We start from the raw sequence: 27,594 nt of genomic DNA on the forward strand, positions 1-27,594 counted from the left end.
ATTTGAATCCCGGATGTGTCTGACTCCAAAGCCTTGGTTTATTCCATGACCGGTAAGTAACTCACATGTTGAACAAGGCAGCAAGTTCTGTATTTGTAACAGTAAAAAGCAGTAATTTTTTAAAGCCCTGCCCAGTGAGTCACAAAGGAGACAATATTTGAGCTTAGTCTCTAGAGGTGACGCTGTTGGAGCCTCCAGCCCAGCAACCCTTGGCCTGATCCACATGCCCACCCTCCAGCTGCTGTGTTAGCTGGTAAGGACTCACAGGCTCACACTTCCCAGAGAACTACCTGCAGCAGACAGAAGTCGAGTGGCCTGACAGAGCCTGAGACGGAGCCCCTCCCCCACCCCCACAAAAACCAGCACCAACCCCCAGTCAGTGCCTGATTCAAAGTAGAAAAGGCTGGCCCCTTGCTTCAGGGGTGCTCTTCATGCCCAGAGCTGCCTGTGGGATCAGACTGAGGCAAGAGTTCAGGTGAAAGACCCTCTTTGATTGGCTCCATCTCTGCCTTATCCTGTTGGCCTCACCTCCTTACAGGATTTTCTTCCGAGAGCACTCCCTCGACAAACCACATGCACAACTATCCCCATCTCAGGCTCTGCTTCAAGGAAACTGACCCGAGACAGTCTTAGGAATGAGTGGCAATGTGTTTTAATTGAGAAAAAAGGAAAGGACGTTTCAGGAAGATGGAGTGTCTTCAATAAAAAATTATAAAGCCCCTGATTTGTGTCAGGCACAGCAGTATGGCTGAGAAAAGGATAATACACAATCGAAAACGCTCCCAGCTTCAAGGGGGAAGAAGGGTTCACAGACTTCTGTCAGAATAGAGGAATTTTGTGAGGAAAGAGGTACTCAGGATTGCACTTGAGAAAGACACCCCTTGTCCTAGCAGGTCCGTGGGAGATGAGTCAGATTGGAAGAGGGAGGGATTAGAGGGAGGCAGGAAGACTGGATATGAGATGGTCTTATCATCCAAATGACTTAATGAGAGTGAGGACACAGACTGGAAGAGAAAAGAGGATAACATTCAGGCAAAAACAAGTAACTAAAAACGTGAAACACTTATTAATAATATTTTTCAAACTTGAATGTAATCTGTTCCTGATGACTTTCCCTCTCTCCAATGAGTGTTTATTCTAGGGCTCAGGGATGTAAACGATTGCAAATCCAGCTCATCTGGAAGCCCCTGGGTGCAGGGCTGGGTGCTGCTCCCTGTCCTCGAAGTACCCACAGTGTGGTGGACATGAGACCACAGGACAGCTGCCACCAAGCCAGCAATAACCTTTTCCCTTTAATGTCAGTCCTCCCCAGGCCCCATTTGTAATACTTCTCATGTAATGGACTCTAATTCAATGGGTCATTGATAAATAATGTGATTTGGGCAAGACCAGAGAGTCCTGACAATCCAGTGTTTTTATAAAGGCTGCTGCAGTTTGAAAAGGGGTTCAAACATCCGAAAGACCTGGAATCAAATCCTAGTGCTGCCTCTTGCTGGCTTCTTGCTGTAGGCAAATACTTTAACCTCTTTGGGCTTCATTTTCTCATCTGAAAGTTGAGGACTATAAAAATGTATCTTTAGAAGTATTTGAGAGAATTCAATAGGACAAGAGAAATAATGTGCTTAGGACAGTGCCCGGCTCAAAGTAGATGCTCAACAAGTGTTAGTAATTTTATTACCATTTTTTCAGTCCTGCTTTAGTAGTCATTTCCACATGTGGACCAAGGGGAGATGTTGATCTCTAGCCAGCTTCCTCATCTGACCTTTCATCTCCTGATTTGCCAATCACTATGTCACTTGAAGAGCTACTGTCGAAAACAGATGCCATCATGTGCCATGAGAGCTGGTATGTGGTTTCAGGACAATTATTGGCTCAGGAAGCTCAAGTGGCATCTGAAAAATGCATAAGAAATATGTATCCTGGCGCAACACTCTGAGAAGCAAACCTTTGTTCTCTCTGTCACTTTACTCTCAAAGCAAGAGGTGACATCTGTCCATCCTCCACATGCCTGGGATGCCAGAAAGCCGCAGCCAATGGGTGGTGCCCCACGATGCAAGGGCCCAGTGTCTCAGCTGTACCCAGAGGCCAAGAACTTGGGAGAATGGGGCAATTACCTACCCAATCACCCTGAAAGACCTCCTCCAGGCCTGCTGCAAGGAAAGACAGAAACTGAGGAAGCCATTACTGCATCCCCCTACTCCAATCAGGATTCTAAGGTATGAAGTCTCAATATCTCTGCTAGTGTAGCTCAAGAAAGTGGGCATATGAAAGCTCAGGGCCATGGGCCATTCTCCTAAATTCCAGAAGGTCCTAAGGATTGGATTCACTGCCATTAATAGAACAGGTCACACCATGAAGTGATGGGCTTCCCATTGAAGAAAGAATGCAAATACTTTCTGGGATATTACTAAGAATATATGCAATCCCTATCAAAACTCCAATGGCATTTTTCAGAAAGAGAAAAAATAATCCTAAAACTTGTATGGAACCACAAAAGACCCTGAATAGCCAAAGCAATCTTGAAAAAGAACAAAGCTGGAGGCATCATTGTCCCTGATTTCAAGCTATATTATAAAGCTGTAGTAATTAGAACAGTAATAGAAACATAGACACATAGATACATAGATTAATGGAACAGAATAGAGAGTCCAGAAATAAATCCATGCATATATGCTCAATTAATTTATGACAGAGGAGCCAAGGACATACAATGGGAAAAGGATAGTCTCTTCAATAAATGGTGTTGGGAAAACTGAAGAGCCACATTTAAAAAAATGAAACTCGAGGGGCGCCTGGGTGGCTCAGTCGGTTAAGCGTCCGACTTCAGCTCAGGTCACGATCTCACGGACCATGAGTTTGAGCCCCGCGTCGGGCTCTGGGCTGACGGCTCAGAGCCTGGGGCCTGCTTCTGGTTCTGTGTCTCCCTCTCTCTGCCCCTCCCCCATTCATGCTCTGTCTCTCTCTGTCTCAAAAATAAATAAACGTTAAAAAAAAAAAATGAAACTTGATCACTAGCTTACACCATACATAAAAATTAACTCAAAATGGGGGTACCTGAGTGGCTCAGTCTGTTGAGCATCCAACTTCAGCTCAGGTCATGATCTCGCAGTTCACAGGTTCAAGTCCCGCGTTGGGTTCTGTGCTGACAACTTGGAGCCTGGAGCCTGCTTTGGATTCTGTGTGTGTGTCTCTCTCTCTGCCCCTCCCCTGATCACAATCCGTCTCTCTCTCTCTCTCTCAAAAATGAATAAACGTTAAAAAAATTTTTTTTAATTAACTCAAAATGGATTAAAGACGGGAAACCATAAAACTCCTAGAAGAAAACATGGGTGGTAAGCTCCTTGACATCTGTCTTGGTGATAATTTTTTGAACCTGAAACCAAAAGCAAAAATCAACAGGTGGGACTACATCAAACTAAAAAGCTTCTCCACAGCAAAAGAAACCATCAACAAAATGAAAAGGCAACTTACTTAATGGAAGAAAATGTCTGCAAATCATATATACATGAAAAGGGGCTAATATATAAAATATATAAAGAACCCATACAACTCAATAGCAAAATAACAAACAACCCAATTTAAAAATGTGCAGAAGATCTGAACAGACATTTTTCCAAAGAAGACATACAGATGGCCAACAGTACATAAAAAGACATGCAACACCATTAATTATCAGGGAAATACAAATCAAAACCAAAATGAGATATCACCTCACACCTGTTAGAATGACTATTCTCAAAAAGACAAGCAATGACAAGTGTTGGTGAGGATGTTGAAAAAGGGAAATGTGGTATACTTTTGGTGGAATTGTAAATTGGTGCAGCTACCATGGAAAGGAATATGGAGGTTCCTTAAAAAATTAAAAAGAAGGGGCGCCTGGGTGGCGCAGTCGGTTAAGCGTCCGACTTCAGCCAGGTCACGATCTCGCGGTCCGTGAGTTCGAGCCCCGCGTCGGGCTCTGGGGCTGATGGCTCAGAGCCTGGAGCCTGTTTCCGATTCTGTGTCTCCCTCTCTCTCTGCCCCTCCCCCGTTCATGCTCTGTCTCTCTCTGTCCCAAAAATAAATAAACGTTGAAAAAAAAAAAATTAAAAAAAAAAAAAAAAATTAAAAAGAGAACTTCCATATGATCAAGCAATTCCACCTCTGGGTATTTATCCAAAGAAAATGAAAACACTAACTCAAAAAAATACAAGTACCACCATGTTCATTGCATTATGTACAATATCCAAGATATGGAGACAACCTAAGTGTCTATCTATAAATGAATGCGTAAAGAAGATGCAGTGTATGTGTATATATAGAATATTACTTGGCATAAAAAAGAATGAGATCTTGCCATTTGTGACAACACGGATGGACCCAGAGGCTATTATGCTAAGTGAAATAAGTCAGACAAAGACAAACACCATATGATTTCACTATATATGTGATCTAAAAAACAAGACAAATTAATAAACTAAAAGAGCAGAAACAGGCCTACAAATACAGAGAACAACCTGATGGTTGCAAGGGAGAGGGCTGGATGGGTAAAACTGGTAAGGGGAGTGGCGGGTATAGGTTTCCAGTTATGGAATGAAGAAGTCACAGGGATGAAAGGTACAGCATAGGGAATGTCGTCAATGGTTTGGATAATAGTGCTGTATGGTGACAGCTACATTTGTGGTGAGCGTAGAATAAGGTATAGAATTGTCAAATCACTATGTTGTACACCTGAAACTAATGTAACATTGTGTGTCAGGGAAAAGAAAAGGGAGGGAAGGCCACATTATGAAGTAGTGAATTACCCATTGAAGGGGTACTCAGCACTTCCTGAAATATTATTGAGAAAAGGATCACATTCTGAGAAAGAATCTCTTTCTTCTCAGCGCACCTGGGTGGCTCAGTCAGTTAAGCAGCTGACTCTTGATTTCGGCTCAGGTCACGATCTCACATGTGTGAATTCAAGCCCCGTGTCAGGCTCCACACTACCAGCGCAGAGTCTACTTGGGATTCATTCATTCATTCATTCTCTCTCTCTCTCTCTCTCTCTCTCTCTCTCTCTCTCTGTCCCTCCCCTGCTCATGTGTGCATTCTCTGTCTCAAAATAAATAAATAAAAACTTTTAAAAAAAGAATCTCTTTCTCCTCAAAGAGCTGATGTTTTCTAGCTCCCTAAAGTGTGTGTGGTAAGTCACAAAAGGAATTCTAGAATCACAGTAAGGTGAAGGCTAAATCCTGTATTTCACTGACTACTGTAATTCCAGCCAAATTTTCTTCAATACCCCAGGGCAGGCTAGTTTGAGGCAAACATTCTGATGCAGGGTGGATTGGTGGGGGGAAAAACTCACATTTAGAGAGCAAGCTCACATTCCCAAATGTTTGCTTGCACCTCGGCAAGAGCACCAAAATGGGTACAAGGTGGTGTCACATGGCAGAAAGAGTATGAGCTGAGACTCAGGGGCCTTTTCCTAGTCTCAGCTCTTACATCAGCACTGGGTAAACTTTGCCTATTCTAGCCCTTTTTGGACTTAGTTTCTTCCACCATAAAATAAGGCAATTGGACTACATTTTTTCCGAAACGTTCTTCATGTGAGCCCGTCATCACTGTTTTCCATATCAACATATGCCACATAGTAATTTTTGTGATATCTACATCATCTGCATTATTTATGTATTTGGATAAAATTGCCTCACTTCCTTACTTTTGTCTTCCTTGAAATTGATTTTAAAAGAAAACTTGATAGAATTACTGTGAACGGAAACCACTATCACTTGCCAGAACAGAAGGCAGCCATAAAAATAAATACAATGAAAAGAGAACAATGCTTTTAATTATCTCTGGGAAGTGTTGTCTGTTGAGGTCTGGCTGCCTGAGATCTCCCATCTCTGAAGCAGGGAGATTCATAAATTGTAAAGAGGTGTTAAGGACATCCCAGCACCCACTTGAGACTTTCCCTCGACTAATCAAAAAAGATGGAAAGAAACGTAAATGAGAATAACTTCTCACTTCAGTACTTGATATTAATGTCCTGTCTTTATCACCTAAATGATCTCAATATTCCTGTGGTTTAGGAAACAACTGATAATTTCTAAGGTCTTCTCACACACTGACATTTCATTAAAGCCCTACTGTAGAGCAAGGATGATCATAATTAGTGGAAAATTTGAGTTACACACTATTCTGAGAGAAATTACTTTCAACATCCAAACAAACACGGTCAGAACACTTTCCAATTAGAAGGACCTTGATTGTATATCAATTATCAGATAGAAACCATTCATAATTTGCCTGGTCATCATTATTTTCAAATAAACACTTAAATGATTTGGCAATACCTAAAAAGTAATTCAGCCCCTTAAGTAATTTAAACACTACTCCCCCCCAAAATCTTGTTTATATTATCAATGTGCTTAATGAAGCATTTTGTCAGGCAGTATGCAAAGATAAATTTAACCAGAGCCTATGTCATCAAATTAACACAACTTCCAAATTAGTAAAGTTTAGATGAATCCTGACATCAGGGAGATTGTTACAAAAACAAAACACCAATGGATGTTTTGGCTGTATTTTCATTAGGATGAATTCATTAAATAGATTCACAGTGCAAAAGTTTCATTATAGGACTCTCCGAGGCACTTACCTCCTTGAAACTTTTTTAATGGGACAATACTAGTCTTATTTGGAGACATATAAAATAAGAGAGGGCAAAGTGCCTCTAATGTCTCTGAATAGTCTTAGAATAATTGATTTGTTTAGCCTCTGGACTTAGATTATTCACTAACCTCAGTTCTTTTCTTTCCTAAAAGCATTTGCCTTTTTGCTTTTGCTAATTCGTTATGTGATCTTGGGCAAGTTCCTTTCCTTTTCTGGAATTAATTTCCAATATTTAAGGAAAAAGGGAGGGGGATATTGGACTAGAGCAGAAGTCAGCAAACTTTTCTTGTAAATGGCCAGATAGTAAATATTTTCAGCTTTCTACACCATATGGTCTCTGTTGCAACTACTCACTCAGCCTTTGTAGCAAGAAAGCAGCCACAGGCAATATGTAAACAAATGAGTGTGGCTGTGTCCCAATACAACTTTATTTACAAAAACAGGTGCTGGACCGGATTTGCCTCACTGGCCTATAGTCTGCCTTTCCTAGACTAGAGGACCTCTAACTTCTAGCCCTGATACTGCCTTTCTCTTAAAGGGAAGGAAGTTGCCCAAGGTCTTTCATTTGACAGAGCCAGGATTAAAACCAAGGTCTCCGAATTTTCAGTTGAAGGATTATTCCTCCATAGCAGACTATCTACCCAACCAAGAAACCTATAGCTCGAAGTCAAAGTATCATGTGCCTTTATGAAGAATGCAATAATTTACCATTTCAGGCATAATTAGTTTAAAATTACTTTAGCAGGAAGTCATTAGGTTCCACAATTAAGGTGGCATTAACTTTTCCCCAGTCCCCGAAAATTGACCAGATTGGAAGAGAAAACTTCAAGAAGGATGTTGAGGGAACAGATTTCGACATTCATCGAAGTCCCACAGTGAAAACGAAACTATTTCTCTTCACCCAACACTTGAATAGTATTATATGGTTTATAACAAAGCACTTCCCTATATGTTATTTGATTTCATGGTCACAGTATCTCTGTGAGATGGGACTCATTGCTCAAAAGAAACTGAATCACTGCACTATGGTCACTTAGTAAGTGACAGCAGAGTCCAGAAACAATGGTCTATGCCATAGCCACCATTCATTCATTCAGACAACAAATATTTACCAGGCAATTGATAAGGCAGGAGATAGGCTGTTAAAATAAACAACATTCTCTTAGCCCTCATGGAGTTCACAGTCCAGTAGGGGTAAGAGACAACAAACAGAAAAAGAAACCATTAACTAAGTCATTACCAACAGTGACGGATGCTAAAAAGAAAAACATGGTGAGGTCACAATGGTGCTAAATAGTGGGATCATGATTAGAACTCAGGCTGGGTGATTGCAAAGCCATGCCTACCCTCTCAGTGTCATTCCAGTGGAATATCACAAATCCAATTCTGCCTACAGAGAAGGCCTCCCACCCTGCATTGGTCCCTCAGGAGCTGGGGGTCTCTGTGGAGATCATAGCTCTGCTCAAAGTGAATACAGCAGCCATCTAAGCTAGTCAAGGAAGACTCTCAGTCACAAAAGCTCCAGGCTCTATCTACCCGTCAGGGTCGCCATCTGTCCATCATAGTCTCTACCAGGAGCCCCCAGCCAGTCAGGTTAGCTAAGCACTTCCCAGCCCAGTGTTCCCTTTGTTATCTTCCCATTCTACAGACAAGAACTCTAAGGCTCAGAGAGCTGAAATGGCCAGCTTGGAGATGACACACATGGGAAGTGGTGTGGAGTCCTAATTCAAACACTAATTAGCCTGATTGAAAATCCACAATTTTGGCCTCTCATTAGGCTGCTTCTCCTTAAGAGCAGAAAACATTTGGTGTAGGCATTTTAGAGACTTCAAATTTTAATGGATAGGATAGGATAAGGGTAGGGGTCGGGGTCAAGGTCAGGGTCAGGGTCAGGTAGAGAAGAACAGAACAGAGTATTTTCCCTCAGATAACACAAAAATTAGGCAAATTGAGAAGCTGTAGTTTAATAAATTATACTATTTTTTCCCCTTTTCCACTTTACTTTCTAACCTTTCGTTCCATCCACCTATCCATAAAGGTGCTCTTGTGGACCTCCCTAGAGATGCTTAAAGACTTAACTGAATACCATTTCAGTCATTTGTAGACTCTCAAAAGAAATTCTATTAGAACCACTATTTATTGAATACCACTATAAGCTAGGCACTATGCAAGGTATTTTCCTAACATTGTCTCATTTAATCTTTGCGAAAACTCTACTAGGTGGGCAACATCAGTCCTATTGTAGACAAGGAAACTGAGGCCCAGAAAATTAGGTTCCCACAGACACAGAGAAAAGGCCAGAACCGGGATTAGACCCTGGACCTAACTCTAAAGCTGTCAGGCTGCCTCTCAAGAAATGAAAGTGGATTACTTCACAGGGAGTGGCTGTAACCTGGTCCTTACCCAGGTGCCCCTCCAGAACAGCATCTGGTGATCCACCTGGGAAAGCTGTGCACCAGTGCCACTCAAAGTGTGCCCACCCCCAACCACAAGCAGCATCACCTGGGGGCTGGGTAGAAATCACATTCTCAGGCCCCACCTAGGCCTACTGAATCAGAATATGTGAGGACAGGGCCCAGGACTTTGTGTTGGCAAGCGCTCCCGAGTGATTCGAGCCCCCATCAAAAACTGAGAACTTTTGCCGTATATGGCATCTCTGTACCACCAGTGGCAACTAGCACTGTTAGCCAGCCACAGATTGAAAAGATTAGACATGGAAAAGGGATGCATCTCCCTCCAAGGATGCAAGTCCCTAGTGGAATGGGGAACTGAACCCAGAAAGCCTCACTCAAGGTTCTGTTCCCACACTTAGGAACCCATCCATCCTCTGCAGTGAGAAAGAAATGAGGCTGAAACAAACAGGCAAATTAGAATGTTGTATGGCGAAGCCAGTCCCTCCCTAGGAAACTTTGGGCCCTATTTTGCTTGCCCTCACTGCACCCTGAGCTCACCAGGGGAATTCTATGTCTGGTCAATTAGAGAATCTAAACCTCCCAACAAACCAGGGCTTGCTTTTCTCTCTGTGGTTCTTTATTGTTCGTTTGCGTGCTTTCTCACAGTAGATACTGGAAACAAAAGTACTCTTCTCAGTTTCCATCTTGGCAGTCCTTTGGCTTTTGAGTTTGTTGATTGCCTTGGGACTGATGCTACAAAGTATGGATTACAGATGCTTGAAGAATATTTATTAACTCCAAGGGAGGAAAAAAGTTGTGAAATAAAGTAGTTATTTCAATCCATTTTTACTGCTAATAATGTCTTGCCTCATTTTTCTTAAATCCACCTTATATGTGTGGTCAAAAATTATCTGACTTCACTTTATTTTGGAAACATCTTAATGTTGGAAAGCGATGGCCCATAATCGCAGCACGCTAACATAATTATTTTCATTTTTGCCCATTCCATTTCAGGCCTTGTTTTCATATTCATATACAATTTTGCATGGTGGTAATTTCACAGTAGAAGTGATATTTAAGTCTTGTTTTTCTCCTGGTTAAAGTTTCAGCATATGTGAGTTTATGTATTACCTTCATGAGGATCATTTTAAATTTCTGGACAATGGACTCATGAGTTGGCAGGCCACTTCAGCATGCCACAATGAGTCAGGAAGTATTTATTGCATTCCTACTGTGTGCCAGCTGTAATTCCAGATCCCCAGGAATCTACCAGTGAACAAGATAAGGTCCCTGCTCTCAAGACCGCAGCAGCACACAACTCCAGGGGATGCCACTTATACCCCTGTGTATTTGAGTGACATCCCCAAAGTGCAGTGCACAGCCTATATGGGTCACAGTGCGGAGCTGCTTCCTTGGGGCAGATTCCTTTATCCCTTTAGGGGGTAGGTGAATGGAACTAAGGGCCAGGAGCAGGCTTAGGAATATACATATCTTCACTGCTAGTTGCTATATATTACCAAACTGTTCTCCTAAGGCACTGTGCTGATTTTCACTGCTACAAAAAATGTGTTGTTTTCAACAGAAACTCATCAGCATCGTTAACTTTTTGTTTTTCAAAAATTTACCAATTGAGTTAGTTCACAATCATCCCTGAAGAGAAGCTACGAATTTAAATATTCATGCTCCCTGGTGATTATATTCTTACCTTCAGATGCTTCCTTTAGTACCTAAGATGACCCTGTCAGATGATGAAGGCCTAAGTTAAAATGGGACATTGATACGTACGAACACTCTTCCTAGAGTTAAAGGCAGAAGAAGGCTTTTTCACTGACTTTAAGTGTTCTCTGTGGGCTAACCCTTGTGTTGAACGTGAGAAGGAAGGCGAAAGCATGGACAGCCTCCTCTAACAATCCTGACCATCTCCTCCACTCTGAGACACAGCATACTTCTCCTCAGGAGCTGGCTCTCTCCTCCCCCATCACTGGCTCCTCCATGACCTTCTCCATGCCCTCAGTAGCCTCTACCCAGCCCAGACACTTCCTCTTTGGCCAGGTCTTCCCTGACCCCTGTCTGGAAGGCAGGGCTGGATGCTCCCCACACCTCCCTCCTTGCTGGGGAAGGCTTCAACTGAAGCTCTTTGCTCAAGGTATAGTCAACTTACCTTCTCAGCTGGGTCTTCTCCATCAGACCACGGAGGCTAGGACCTGTCCTTGGCCTCCAAGTGTCCCCAGAAGTGATATATACCTGGCTCATGATGGATGCTCAACAGATGTCTGCATGGCCCAATGAAGCAAAAGGGTCAGAAAGAGGATAAATATTCTGGCAGATTGAAAACAGAAGAAGCCATGGCTACCAGTTTGACACTATCCTTGGCAATCTGGCCCTTCAGGAATTCCCAGTGAACTCATGATTCTCACTTCCCTTCTTTCAGAAGCTCAGGGACATCAGCAATTAGTAGGTCTTGTTTATTTTCCCCCACAGAAGCCCAATCACTCTTTTCTTTTTATGTCCAGTTATCCCTAATTCAGACTCTGTTGCTGCTCACTTAAGTTCTTCAAGTTCTCACATTATCCTGCCTCCGTTTTTTAACTCTACCCAATCCCCCAATTCAGGATAGAAAAGTATGTTTCACTGCCTTTGGGCTTCAAAATGAAATAAATAAAAATAGTCTCATATTCCATGGAAACCTTATAGGAATCCCCCCTTCTCAATCCTCAAACCAACCCTGGGCAGTGGGTGGTTTTACAATCTCATTTCACAGGAAGGGAAGTGAGCCTCAAAGAGGTTAAGCTACCTGCCTGAACTCACTCAGCCAGTAAACAGCAGGCAGGATTTAAACCCACACAGGCTCTGTTCCGAGTTGTGAGTTCTTTCCTCTATACTCCCACTGCAGTCAACCCCAAATGCCTCACATGTGTCAGAAAACTGAGCTCTTTTCCTGGGTTGGCCCCTTACTTCCATGAGAATACTCATAACCATTGCCTTCACATGGCATGTTGCCCTGCTTAGCAAATGGAAGTAAATGTTGATGTTGTCCCAACGTCACAGGACTATAAAAAGGAGAATCACGGGCCTCAAAGCCAAGCAGGGGAGCTAGAGTGTTTGATGTATTCTTGTGTTGCTCATCAGAACAGCTTGTTCCAAGGCATAACGTCTACTTTGAGAAAGCCCCAACATGGCTCCAATGGTTAGGTTGCTACAACACCCATAAATCACAGTGACATTCAGATTTACAACATCTCTGCCTGCTCTTCATAACCGGAATTCACATACCCCAGGTGAGTTGGAGAGCTGTGCTTGTAAGCATGTCATCTAGACTTGAAAGTGGAAAAATGTCAGCATTGGAAGTATATTAGAAAATACTCAGCCCAATCCTCATGTACCCGGGAAGAAACTAAAGCCTAAAGTCCTAACTCTACTCTGACCCTCAATCTCCTTTTCTGAGGGCAGCTTAGACTCACTCCTCCATGAAGGCTCTTCCTAACCCACTATCTCTGTGGTCAACGGGCTCCATTGAGGCTCAAACCCCGTTCTTTTGACTGGAAGTGCACTGCTAAAGCTCAAGGAACACAGCCAGAGACAATAAACAAAAATGGAGCTGAGACGCTTCTTCTAAAGGCAGGAAAGAGGAGCCACAGCATAGTTGGGGCCACAGGTGGACATCTTTGATGGCATAAAAGATAATGGAGAAAGGCCAATTTCACTTTCCTTCCCATAAACAGTGCAAACTGTCAGACCAAGACACAAGGTATTGGTCAAGGGTATTAAGTCTACGCAGAACAAGATGAAGGCTACACTTTGGATAGCCAGCTAACAAGGCTGGTCCCTCACATGGAAATGAGCAAAAAACAAAAAGGATCCAACATTTTACTAGCTAGCACCACTATCTTAATGTAATGACAATAATTTGAATAGGAAAGGAACACAGGAGCAGGCCATTCATCAACTCTTAAATAATAAACGTAAAGTTACAGAAGTTGAAATGCAGAAGTTGAATTACTACTGGCTTTGAATAGGAAGAGAGCCAAAAAAAAAAAATTAATCATGGAGCTCACACGCCTCCTAGTGGCATTTCTAGGGATTACTGCCAGGGAAGGCTTCCTCTTCATCCACTTGGAGCCATCGGCCAGGATTCACTGTGACATGGTCACTGGATATCAGTTGAGAGCCTTCCACATACCGGGCTCTGGGATACGTGCCTTCATATATCTAGTCTCACTGATGCTCACACCAGATGACTATCACTAGATTCATTTTATAGACAATGAAGAAGCTCAAAAAGTTTAAATCACTTGTCCAAAGTTACCAAGCTAGTAAGGATTCCAACTAAGATCTGGGGAATTCCCAGTACAGGACTCCTTCCTCAACATCACACTGAGTACAAAGTGTTGAGGACACAGAGATGAATAAGATCCAGCCCCTGCTGGGCTGTTTGATCTTACTGTGTTCCCATATTTTAACTAGGCAGGCCGGCTCGTATTAAATAATCAGACACAAAGTCCTAAGTGCAGTTCGCACAGAGGCAGGAACTGAGTGAGGGCAGTCAATGTGCTCAGGGATCCCAGCCCTCCCCTACTCCAGGGCGTCCCAGATGAGAAACCAGGTGGAGCAGGGAGCTGGTGCATGAACTTCTCTGCTTATTAATGTTCATGGCTTGAAGAACAGCCTCCCTTCAGTCTGACATCTGGGTAAGAAACGAGGCCCTGGGCTGAGTAACTGTAAAAACAGACATCATTAACCAGCCTCAACCTTCAAACACTCCAAGTCAAGGCAGAGTCAAAAGAGAGTTAACAAGCCTTCCAATTTGTCTTTTACAGGGTTTGACATGTCAAGTCAAGGAAGATAGGAACCCTGTGGGAACTTGGTGCAGAGAAAGTCAGGCTATTATTTCGGCTTGTTGATAAGAGTGACAGGTTAAGAAATGACCATGGCCAAAGAAGACCTGGGCGTCTATTTTCGCAAGGTACCAGAGTGCCATTTTCTGCCTGGCAGTAGTAGCAAACCATCCCACAAGAGAGAAAAACAGTCACAGATTTCTTCAGGTGCTAGCTAGGCTTCCCTCACACATACATTACTTACACTGGGGATGGGGGAAGTTCTTCTTTTGTTGATGCTTATAAATACATTTTATAGAAATAACATCATACTTTGGACACTATTTTGCGAGTTGTTTTTTTTTTAACCTATGTTGCAAATAATTTCTCATATTACTTAAATATCCCTCTCCCTCATTTTCTGGTAATTGCCGAGAGTTCCAATTTGTAGATATAATTAAAGTATATAATTATTTCTAAGTAGAAAAATAAATTCATGTGGCTTCAAATTTTTATTACAAAAATGTTTTGTAAAAATCCCTAAAGCTATTAAGTCTTTGCTACATTTTCATTCTCTACATTTAAATCTATGTGTAATTCTTTTTTCCAAATATTTAGCCATGTAAGATAGAGGTGTCAGAACTGGGTTCAAATCTCAACTCTGCAATGTACAAACTGGGGACTTCAGGCTGGGCAGTGACTGCACTTTAAAGCATCTGACTCATTCCCTTGTCTGTAATGAGTAATGATAGTGCATGCCTTCTGCAGCAAGACATAAATAAATAATGGATAATGCTCAATAAATGTTAGTTATTTGTACTTTTCCCTAATTAATTCAAAATACTACCTTTATCCCACTCCAGCTCTGTATACCTACTTGTGTTTTTTCCTGAGGTTTCTATTCTGTTCCATTTCTCTGATTACTTTTGCACCTGTACTATACTGTTTTAGTTACTTTATAACTGGTTTCAATAAATCTGGGGTATGCCTCTCCTTGGTATTCTTCTTTTTCATATGTTTCTGAGCTTTTCTCACATTATTCTCCCAACGTATTTGAGAACCATTTTTGCCAAGTTCAAAAGGCGGCTTTTATTCTGTAATCACAATTAAAGTTATGGCCCTCTTTTTAACAGAAAATCCTCAAATCAAGTAATCAGAGACTGTCTCATTTACTCCATTCTTTCATGCCTCTCTATAACATGTTATAGTTTTTTCACACAAGCCCTGCATATTTCTCAGATTTATTCCTTTTTTAAAACCTTTTTCTATTGCTATTGTGTTTGGGACCTGGACCTTCATGCCATTATATTTTCTAGCTCTTTTTGCTGGTGTTCATCCATTCATATATGCACTCAAAAATATCTGTGAAACTCTTACTAAGAGCCAGGCACTGGATGAAGGGCTTAGGATACATTTGTGAATTAAACACTCACACTTTCTCTCTCTCTCCCTCCCTCTCTCATACACACACACACACACACACACACACACACACACACACACCTGCCCTGTGAAGCTTACATTCTAGTGTCAGGGAGACAGAAAATAAAAACAAACATGATCAACGTGGATAATATATTTTAGGACATTAAGTACTATAAGGGGGAGAAAAGGCAGAGTAAGAGGAATCAGTTGTTTTGGGTAGAGCACAATTCTAACTTGGGTGGTTACAGTAAGCTTCATTGATGTGTCTGTGAGAGAAGATGCAAAGCAAGTGAGGTAGAGCTACCCAGGGCAGTATTCTAAACAGAAGTTGCGGCCAGTGCAAAGGCCCTGAGTGGTGCGCATGGCCAGCATGGAAAAGCAAGGAAACAATGTAAATAGCAAAGCCAGAGATTTTTATATAGTGCTTTGAGGATATGACTCAGTACCCACACCATCAGTGAAATCTTGGAAAAGGCAGCACCCACAAAGACATGCTTTGGCCTCAACAGTCTTAGTTTCTTAGGAAGCACCACCATCCACACCTGGATTAAATCTTAATGACTCTGAACCAAAGACCCCTCTCTCTTAGCCCTCGAACCCAACATTGCTCAGTGTGAATGCCATTGGTGTTTGGGGCAGAACAATTCTCCATTGTGCAGGACTACCTCATGTACTGCGTACTGTGGGACAATTAGAATCCCTATGCCCTGCCTGTTAAATGCCCACAACACCCACAATTGTCACTGTGACAATCAGTGTAACCCCAAACATTTTCCAAATACCTCCCAGCCGAGAACCCCATGTGGTCCTAGTCAGGAACCATTAGTTAGGCAAATCTTGGTATCACAGTTTTGCTGACTTATTCATGAAAAGGCATACCATGTCGGTGACTCAATGGGGAGCCCAGTGCTTCACGTACCAGCCACGTTTGCAGGAAAACTGACGTGATGCTTTGAAAAATGGAGTTTAGAGTAGTGAAGAAACTTGTTGAAGGTGACACAGCTGGTAAGTGAAAGAATCAAGACATAAGCCCAGATCTTCTGGCTCCTTTTACACATATATAACTAAACTATCAGCAATTCTATATTCACTCAGCTTATTTCATATTCAATAAAACTTTTCACATAAAGAGGGAGACAAAGGGTAAAAATAGACCTAATCCTATGTAATTTAACATTATTAATAATACAGCATTAATAATAGCTAATGGTTATTAAGGGTGTAATGCCAGGTACTGTGCTAACCAGCTTCCCTGTACTCCTTACTTACACTTCTACATTATAGGTATAGTTATAGCCACTCTTTCAAAATTTAGGGAAATAAGCTTAGAAAAGTAACTTTCTGTCACTTAGAAAGGCAGAGGTGGGGTTTGATATCCACAGCTAAACCCTTAACTATGAGACTACACACATTCAAATACTCATGCTTCCTTAATGTTTCTACAGAAGCAATTAATAAATTGTACAGGAATATTATATTATATTATGTTATATATTATATATTATATTATTTTCTGATAGGCTTTCATAAGAAATTCCAATCCAAAGTCTCTTTTTAAAAAGTTTTCTCTACAACAAATCAACCAGTCCAAACAACAGAAAACCAGAGTAGTGTCTAAAAGCTAATTTACTGGAGTGCCTGGGTAGCTCAGTCAGTTAAGCATCCAACTCAGCTCAGGTCATGATCTCACGGTTCATAGGTTTGAGCCCCACATAAGGCTCCGTGCTGACAGCTCAGAGCCTGGAGCCTGCTTTGGATTCTGTGTCTCCCTCTCTCTCTGCCCCTCCCCTACTTGCACTCTCTTTTTCTCAAAAATAAACTTTAACAAAGTTTTAAAAAATAAAAATAAAAGCTAAATTATCCCCTAATTATCATTAGGAAAGTGTTTGGTTGAATTTATGAGCACTTGAGAGTCAATGGTTGCCTTTTGGTAACTTTTAGGTTCTAAGTTATTTTTAAAAGCAAATCAAACTTAAAGCTTTTTATATGTCAAGCCATAGAGGTTTCACAGATGTCAAGTGGGTTTTGATGAACACTGCGGATGAGCTATACTATGAATCAGTGCCATATGCTTTACACTTCCCTAGAAACACTGTACATCTGGATCTTAACAACAAGGGACAATGGCTTGCCAATATCCATCACTTTTTGCCAAACTGACAATATTTGAAAAAATCTTAAACCACACTAAAAGAGATCGGAATTCACCGTTTTCTACTAAGCCATTCAAGACACTTAACAGCTGGACTAAATCATAAAATATAAAATGTTCAAGTGAAAAAGTCACAGGAGAAACAGTTTGGGAGTTATTAAATGCCAAAGGGACTTGAAAGATCACTTGGTCCAATCTTATCTCAACATTTTATGCATGAGGGAAATTATTTTTTAAATGCTTATGTGATTATTGTTTTTTTAAATGATTACATAACTTGTTAGCAGCAAAACTGAGATTGCTTAATATGTTTATCTGTTTGTTCATGTATTTGTAATTTTAATCCCCAAAACATTCCCAAAAAATTAGGATTAAAACAGAAAGATAACGTTTGGTAAAGAGAGAGAGGGAAATAAATGTATCAAAAGCCATAGCTAACAGGGCTAAGAGTTACTGTAATAAAACATTACATTTAGGGGTGCCTGGGTGGCTCAGTAGGTTGAGCTTCCAACTCTTGATTTCAGCTCAGGTCATAAACTCACAGTCATGGCATTGAGCCCCATGTTGGGTTCCACACTAGGCACAGAGCCTGCTTGGGATTCTCTCTCTCCCTCCCTCTCTCTGTCCCTCCCCTGCTTGCACGCACACACACACTTTCTTTCTCTCTCTCTCTCTATCTCAAATAAATAAATAAATAACCATTACATTTAACTTCAGCTATTTATACCATCCAAAGCCAAAAAAGAGAGGTTATTGATTCTTACTGCCTTATAAAGAAGACTGATTGATTACCCTTTTCAGGCAAAATAAGCATCTTCCTGATACTAATTTCTGGAAGGAATTTATCATTTGACACTTCATATGAGGGACACTGAAAATCATTCCTAATAGCATTCTCCACATTGATTCCACTAAAGATATACAGATCTCTTCCAATGATCACTTTTCATATTGACCATGAATGAAAGTCAAGGGCATGACATTAAACTATTACTTGCTGATGCTTTTTCCTTGCAGGTGGCTGAGTTAATGCAATCCAGGTATGCATGTTGATGCTGATTGGCCTTTATTGCTACGATGATAGAGCTTAGAGCACAGAGATGAATGGAAGAAATGTCATTCATATTTACTTCCTCAAACTGCAACAGCCCTGGCCTAGTGCTATACAAGGACTGGATCAGTTTTCACTGAGATACACTCCGTGAAGTGAGACCCAAAAATGTAGTGACTCCTTTACTGGTTGACAAGATTTGTACCTTTTGGTGGCTATTCACACTGTGAATCCAGCCTCCCTTAGGCAGTTCCCCTCCCATTCTGACTCCAGGCTCAGCCATGTAACTTGCTTTGACCAATGAGATTTGTCCTCAGATCACCATATGCAGAAGCCCAGGCTAACTTACTGGGGAATGAGAGTCCATATGGAGAAGAGCTGTCCCAGCTGAACAACCGGTTTGCCAGCCACCAGACACATGAGTGACGTCATCCTACACCATTCAGCTCCAGTCAGAACAGCTGACTACAGCCAACCACCAATTCATTAACAATAATAAAATGGTTGCTGTTGTTTTAAGCCATTAAGTTTTGGGGTGGTATTTCTACAGCAATGTGAACTGAAGCAAACACCCATTACAAGCAAATTCTGAGAGAGATTTGAAAATATACTGGTCATCTTAATCTCTAGATTGAGTGGTCCTATTCCCCCAGTTTACAAGTGAATGATGTCCCCATAATGTGTGGAAGTGCTGTACAGAACTCAAATGCATTATCCCATGGAAACTCTGACCTAGATGATGATGGAGTTCTTAGGCTGGTCCAAAAAGGTATATTTAACCAATATGAGATATTGTTTAAGAAATACATTAAGGTATAAAAATATTTAAGTAATTCTTATAATTAAAGTAGAAAGTGGAATTGAACAAGCAAATCTAAAATATGAATGATGGTGTTTGACAAAAATATGTTCATTTTCAGATGTTTTCGTAATTACTTAAGCCAGTGGTTTCTGTGGTAAGCAGGATCCTATGTGGCTGTCAGTGATCCCCCACATCCTGGTATTCATGTCATTGTGGAATCCATTCCCTCCGTAGCATTGGCTGGACCTAGTGACTTGCTTCTAATGAATAGAATATGGCAAAGTGAGGGCACGTTACTTCCATGATTAGGTTGCAAAAGACTGATTTCCATCTTGCTGGTCTCTCTCTATTGCCTTCTCAACTCGCACACTTAGATGAAGCAAGCTGCCATATTAGAAAGGGTCACATGACAAGGCAGTGAGGGTGGTCTTTGCCTAATAGCCATAAAAAACTGAAGCTCTCAATCCAACAGCCTATGAGAGATTGAATTCTGCCAAAAACAATGTGAGTGATCTTAAAAGCAAAGCCTTCCTCAATAGACTGATGAAATGAGATCACAGCCCCAGATAACACCTTGAGAGCAGTCTTTTGAGAGATCCTAAAGCAGGGGGCTAGGTAATCCATCCTTAAAAAGTATGTTACTTTAAGCTGCTAAATTTTAAATTTAAGGTAATTTGTTACAGAGCAATAGATCACACAGTTTGGCCTCCAAACCTGTATAAACATCAGAATCACATGGGGAGTTTTTGTGGGTTTTAGTCATAATTGAATTTTAAAATGTTATTTGTTTTTTTTTAATTTTCTAAGTAAAAACATCCTAATTATTTAATTTTTTTCCTAAAAAACCCACTTTCTTCTCCAAAAATAACCACTCTTACCAATTTGGAGCATATCCTTCCACATTTTTTAATGTAATTACATATTATATAATAGTATCGTACCATACACATTGTTCACCATCTTGTGCTTTTCACATAACACTGTCTTAGATACCTTTCCATGTTGGCAAACATAGATCTATCACATTTATTTTTAACTTCTTCAGAGTATTCCATAAAATGAATGAACCATTAATTCATTTAATCATTTCCCTACCAAGAAACGCTTGTGGTTTTTTATTATAAATAATGCTTTAGTAAATATTCTCGAACATGCCTCTTTGTTCATACATCCAAGTAAAGGATAAATACATTTTTTATTCTAACAGATTGGGCCAAAATGTTCTCCAAAAGGGCTGCATCAATAATCACTTATTGATGCAAAACATTAGTACATAATATTATATTAATTACCATTAACATAATAGTATATAATAATATAAATTTCCCTTCACCTTTATCAATAGATATTATAAGTATTTGTTATTCTTGCCAATCTGATGGATGAAAAATGTTATTTCACTTTTAATCATGTTTTATTACAATCTAATAACACTAAAGCAAAAGCATATGGATTTCATTTTCCCACACACAAATGAATCATGACCATAAGTATATTATACATGCCTCTAGGACTTAGGGAGTTTTTTATATTTATGGATAAAATAAAAAGAGATTTTTTTTCTGGGGTAACTGACATGTGTTAGAAGATACAGAAGAAGGAAAAGGATTATTTTTAAAAATGGGTACAGGGGTGCCTGGATGGCTCAGTTGGTTAAGCATCTGACTTCAGCTCAGGTCATGATCTCATGGTTCATGAGTTCAAGCCCCACATCAGGCTCTGTGCTGACAGCTCAGAGCCTGGGACCTGCTTCAGATTCTGTGTCTCCCTCTCTCTGCCTCTCATCCTCTCTCTCACACTCGCTCGCTCTCTCGCTCTCTCTCAAAAGTAAATAAACATTAAAAAAATTTTTTAATTAAAAATGGGTACAGAAGTAAAGTAAACCATGGACACTAGGAGGAGAATGAGGTATTTGGCTAAGGGGGCAAATGAGGTGAAGGCGCAATGACAACCCACCAAGTGTTAAGAGTCAAACTGGTCAGCTTGGGAGGAGGACGGTGTTGGCCTGGGAAAGGTATTTGTTAACTCAGGTGTTTAAAACTGTGGACTTTGAAAATGCCTATATTTGTTTCTTGGGTCTATACTTGTCTGTATCAGTGATCCTTGAACTGATTCCTCTGAAGAAACTATGTGCTCAAATAAAGCCTAGCAAGAGCAACTTTTTTTTTTTTTGATCATCTGAAGGAAGGATGAAATATAGTATTTCTAATATCACAGCAGTTCTTCAAGGTACCTGCTATTCTCCTCAATTTACAGGTGGGGCAACTGAGATTAAGTAACTTCGTCCAATTTTACAGTCAATAACTAGCAGAGCAAACACATGAACCCAAGGATGTCTGGTACCAACACCCTCATTTTTTCCACCAGGCTCTGCTGTCTCCAGTCAGAAAAACTTGGCCCTGATGCTGGTGTGTCTTCATTCATGCCATTACCTTGGGAATACCATTGGATTTCCCTCTCTTTGGAAGAAAGAGGTAAATCAGATCATCTATGGGGTTTCTTCCAAATCTAACATTATTTGACTCATTTACTATCTCCTGGATTACAACGTTGAATTAGGACTGTATAGAGAGAAAGCTTTCATCTGGAGACTAATTTTGTACCACAAATGTGCCTTTTACAGATACAGTTCCAGAAAGATATTTCTTGCTCCTAAAGGAGAAGAAAATCCTGAGTTTGGGTATGGGAATCGGAGCAGGACATGGAGGCAGCTCCAAGAGACTGTTCCAGGAAGCAGGAAGTTTTTAGAAGACTCTGACATTCAGTATGATGAAACATGGTTTGGTCAAGCTTATATAAGAGAAAAAGAAGAGGAGAAGGGAAGAACAAAAGAGCTATTTTTTTTTTTTTTTGAAACTCTGATGAAAACTCACTTAATTACATTCATTCGGATAAAGTCAGTTTTTCAATTACTATTATCTACTGGGAACCATTTCCTAGAATGACTATGAAGTCTCCCCTTATGCAAAATTGGAAACTGGAAATTAAGAATGAGAAAATGACACTGTTTTCTGTGACAAAAAAGAAAGCCACAGTTCATCTCTTTTAATGTGACAATTTTTTCTCATTATAATAACAGCATATATACATTACAGAAAATTGAAAATGGACAAAAATTAAAGATATCTTATAATCCTACCACTTGATCATATACACGTGTTCCCCTTTGTTTTCATATGCACATGTTTTTAAAACAAAATTGGGATTCTAGCATATATGCAGAGTTGCACTTGCATTTTTTAATTCAATACTATAAAAAGAGCATTTTCTCAAGTCATTAGAAATTCTTCAGGAATGCCTGGGGGCTTCAGTCAGTTAAGCATCTGACTTCAGCCCAGGTCATGATCTCACAGTTCATGAGTTCAAGCCCCACATTGGGCTCTCTGCTGTCAGTGCAGAGCCCACTTCGGATCCTCTCTCTCTCTCTCTCTGTCTCTCTCTTTCTCTCTCTCTCTCTCTCTCTGCCCCTCCCCTGCTCATGTTCTCCCCCTCTCCCTCTCAAAAAATGAATAAACATTAAAAAAAATTATAAAGAAGTTCTTCAAAAATAGCATTTTTAATGGCTGTAGGATATTGTGCATTTTGAGTGTGCCATGATTTACTGAATAATTTTCCTGCTGGGGGGCGGAAGACAACATACCCACATGTCTAACAAATGACAGAAGCCAGATAACTCTGGCATTTTGTGTTCTTGTTACCTCTTTGATATGTAACAAACTACCCCAAAACTTAGTGACTTAAAACAATGCAACATTTATTTCTTTCATGAATCTGCAACTTGGGTAGGACTTGGTGATGGCAGGTTGCATCAACAGGGTAGGGTCAACACCTGAGGGCTCATCTCATTTCATCTGAAGGCTCTCTTATTTAATGTTTGGCAATGGAAGCTGCCTGTTAGGTGAGACTTGAACTGGTCCTGTCAGCTTAAGTACCCACACATGGCTTCTCCTTGTGGCCTGCGCCTCCCTACAACATGGCAGCTTGGGTTCCAAGAAGTTGTATAGCCTTTCCAAACCTAGCCTGAGAAGTCAGGTAGCAACCCCTCTGGCATGTCCCATTAGTTAGAAGTGAGTCTAAAGGGAAGCCCATATTCAAAAGCAGTTTAGGCTCCACCTTTGGAAGGGTGGTGTCAAATAAACATGGTTAAACTTGTTTTAAAACCACCATTTTCAATACTACCACAAAAGCTTCATATTAGAGTCCTTTCTGGAAGCCAAACCACCTAGCCCAGGGAGTGTACATTCCTCTCCTTCTCAGCCCAGGCCAGACTGTAGGCTTCCTGGAGGAAAGATCTGAGGACTTTGCAGATAGGGTTGTGTTAGAGTTAACCATGGCTCTTGAATCCAAAGCTAGAAAGCAGGAAGGATCTTGCCTCGACGTATAAGCTTCTCCTTCTCTTGCCCCATACTAAAGACCTGTCACCCAGCAAAGCTCTAGGATTTTAGTTCCCACTCTTCCAGAAGCTTCTTCCAGTCCTATCAAGTTAGATTCATGGGCCCAACTTCTGGGGCACCGATAACAGAACTTAAACCATAAGCTCAAAAGGGCATTATGCTTAGGGAAATAAGTCAGACTGAGAAAGACAAATACCATGTGATTTCACTCATATGGGGACTCTAAAAAAATAAAATATACAAACAAAAAACAGAAGCAGTTTTTGAAGTCCTATAAATACAAAGAACAAACTGATGGAAGGGGGTGGAGGCATGGGCAAAATGGGTAAAAGGGAATGGGAGATATAGGCTTCCAGTTATGGAATTAATAAATCACAGGAATAAAAGGCACAGCCTAGGGAATAGTCAATATGATAATAGCATCGTATGGTGATAGACAGTAGCTACACTAGTGGTGAGCACAGCATAACTATACAGATGCTGAATCACTGTTATACACCCAAAACTAATACCACATTATGTGTCAACCAAACTCATATAAAAAAAGTTTTAAGTCAGAAAACACAATAAACTAAAATGAAAAAGACAAAAAAAAAAAAAAAAACACCATAATCTCATGCCCCCCAGTTTGCTGAGACCCCTCTTCACCCACGTAGCCTTCATATGGTCCCAGGTCTCACCACACCCATGATCTAAGTCAACTCAGGCCAGCAAAACTGTCTTCTGCGACCTCTCCTTCTTCTCCACCAAAGGACTGGTAAGGCTGGCTAAGCCAAGTCTGATCCCTGGGACAGGCTCTGCACATGCAGTTCTTCCTTCTAGAGCTTTCAGACTACTATCATAGCCAGCAACCCCTCCCAGGGACTGGTGCAGGAACCATATCTCTTCTCATTCCCCTCCCTACAAGCACACAGGTAGACTAAGAAAGCCCTCTGACTCAGAGTGGTATTGAATGAGGAAACGCCCATCACTTTGGATAAGTTACAACTCCCCACCCTTTTCCCCAAGATTTCAGGCTTTATGAGGGGCCCAAGTGGTGGTTCTGAAGACAGCAGATTAGGGCAGGGTGTGTGACCAGCAGGTCTAGAGAGAAGGTCACATATCTGGGGCAGGAGGCAGCTGACAGGAGTTAGGAGAATAGGCCAGGGGAAGTAGGTGACACAGGCTGAGGGGAAGAGGAATAGGAACACTTTACAGAGAAGCTGAAATCTGAGGTGCACTCTGAAGGAGGAATAGGAAATACCACATCAGAGTAATTACCCTTCATAATCCCAGTTTGCCTATGAATGGCCAATCTGCTTTGAACTATGCTAATAGTCTTTGGTCTCACTCATTTTAAAGCCTCTTCATCTTGGGACAGGGTCATTGTGAAATACACCTCTAAAACGTAAGCAATATAACTGGGGATTCAAACTTACAAATCCATTTGCCACAGATGATCTTTCCTAGCCAAAAAAGGAAAACATTTTCTCTGAGCAGGTGACATCACAAAACAACTCTTGATTGAACGCTCTGGAAAGGAGAACTATTCCCCCACGTTACCTCTCTATATCTCTCAGTTACAAAGAAAGTTTTACCAATAGGTCTCTGATTCTAGTAAAGGAAATCTTCAGAATATTATTTCTGGATGATTATATTTTAGGTCAACTCCTTCATCCATGAGCCTGGTGAAGCTTTTTTCTTTGAACCTGGAAATCACCATCCCCTCCCTTTTGTTTCCCCTTGCTAAGTTTCAAGAGTTTAAGACTTCGTGGTTTGGATTTCATTCCAAGTTCAGACTGTGCAGAGAGAGGTCCGGTGGGAGCATAAGTTGGCAAAATAGATCTCTGTTCCTGAAATTAAGCAACTGTTACAAATATCTGAGCTTCCACACTGGTGCTGTTGAAAGGGCATTTTCATATCACAAGTGGAGACTTCCCTGCTGGGCAGTGGGCGGAGAGGAGAGATCTGGGGATGACCAGATGAGAGACCCAGATGAAACCTTTTCATCCCCAGAACCTTTTTATCCACACCCCACCACCCCTAACCTCTTTAGATTTGCTGGGCCTGTCATTTGAGACTAAGTTATATAGACAAATTCAAAGTTCACTCAGGGACGTGGGTAAGAAAACAAAACACACATTCTTCTCACCAAAGTCTTTTCCCAGACTCTGGGATATTGCCTGGCACACAGTAGGCATCCAACAAAGTTTATGAAAGGAAGGAAAAAGAAGGTAGGAAGGGAGGGAAGGAGGAATGGAGGAAGGGAGGAGGAAGGAAAGGAAAAAGACAAAACAGAGGGGCAGAGGAAGGGAGAGAAGAGATAAAGGAAGAAGCAGGGAGAAAAGAGATTTTGAAGTGATTTTGAATAAATGCTTGTATATTCACATACACTGTGTTTTCTAATAAATGAATTATAAATGAAGTTGAGGACTTATGCAGCATACACTGTGCTAAACTTCATTACACACACTAAAACCATGAGAGACAAAAACCATTATTAACCCCAGTTTACAAATGAGAAAACTAAGGTTAGAGAGACTAAGTAACTTGTCCAAAATCCCACACCTAATGAGTGAGAGGCCAGAATTTGGACTTAGATTTGATAAGAGTCTGACTGATTAATTCCTACCTTCCTTCCTTCCTTTTCTTTCCTCTGCTATGCCTCCTCAAGACACCAGAATGCTTTGTTTATCTTTTCTTCACTCTTTTAAAGCATGGTGACCACCTCATGGGCACACACGTGTAAGCCTTATTAGCAATAAGCAATCACATGGCTCAAAGAGTTCATACACCAGAATCCAAGGTTTCCCATCTCATAGGCTAGGTGGGCTGACAAAGAGTCAGGCTGGCTCGTGCATATCAAAACTGAGGGAGTAGCACTCTACACAGAAGAAATAGTATTGTGAAGTTCTTAAAGCAGGAAGAAATCTTTCAGGAACTGAGAGCACCCAGTGTGACTCTAGTGACATGGACAGTGAGACCAGTGGGAGCCAGAGGCCACCATCATAAAGATCCAACTCAGAATGCAAAAGGAGATGGCACAAAAACAGACACTCAGATCAACGGAACAGAATAGAGAGCCCAGAAATGGACCCACAAATGTATGGCCAACTAATCTTTGACAAAGCAGGAAAGAATATCCAGTGGAATAAAGACAGTCTCTTCAGCAAGTGGTGCTGGGAAAACTGGACAGCGACATGCAGAAGAATGAACCTGGACCACTTTCTTACACCATACACAAAAATAAACTCAAAATGGATGAAAGACCCCAATTGAAGGCAGGAAGCCATCAAAATCCTCAAGGAGAAAGCAGGCAAAAACCTCTTTGATCTTGGCCACAGCAACTTCTTACTCAACACGTCTCCGGAGGCAAGGGAAACAAAAGCAAAAATGAACTACCGGGACCTCATCAAAATAAAAAGCTTCTGCACAGCAAAGGAAACAATCAGCAAAACTAAAAGGCAACCAACAGAATGGGAGAAGATATTTGCAAATGACATATCAGATAAAGGGTTGGTATCCAAAATCTATAAAGAACTTTTCAAACTCAACACCCAAAAAACAAATAATCCAGTGAAGAAATGCGCAAAAGACATGAATAGACACTTCTCCAAAGAAGACATCCAGATGGCCAACCGACACATGAAAACATGCTCCACATTACTCATCATCAGGGAAATACACATCAAAACCACAATGAGATACCACCTTACACCTGTCAGAATGGCTAGCATTAACAACTCAGGCAACAACAGATGTTGGCGAGGATGTGGAGAGAGAGGATCTCTTTTGCACTACTGGTGGGAATGCAAACCGGAGCAGCCACTCTGGAAAACAGTATGGAGGTTCCTCAAAAAATTAAAAATGGAACTACCCTACGAGCCCACAATTGCATTACTAGGTATTTATCCAAGGGATACAGGTATGCTTATTTGAAGGGACACATGC

General features: G+C 41.0%; 1 pseudogene; it reads left to right on the forward strand.

The window, feature by feature from the left end:
• Positions 1-2,033: 2,033 nt before the first annotated feature.
• Positions 2,034-27,594, forward strand: part of LOC123592729 — a 33,491-nt pseudogene continuing 7,930 nt past the window's right edge.

Source organism: Leopardus geoffroyi, chromosome D4, assembly GCF_018350155.1.
Source record: "Leopardus geoffroyi isolate Oge1 chromosome D4, O.geoffroyi_Oge1_pat1.0, whole genome shotgun sequence".
In the NCBI taxonomy this organism is placed as follows: domain Eukaryota; kingdom Metazoa; phylum Chordata; class Mammalia; order Carnivora; family Felidae; genus Leopardus; species Leopardus geoffroyi.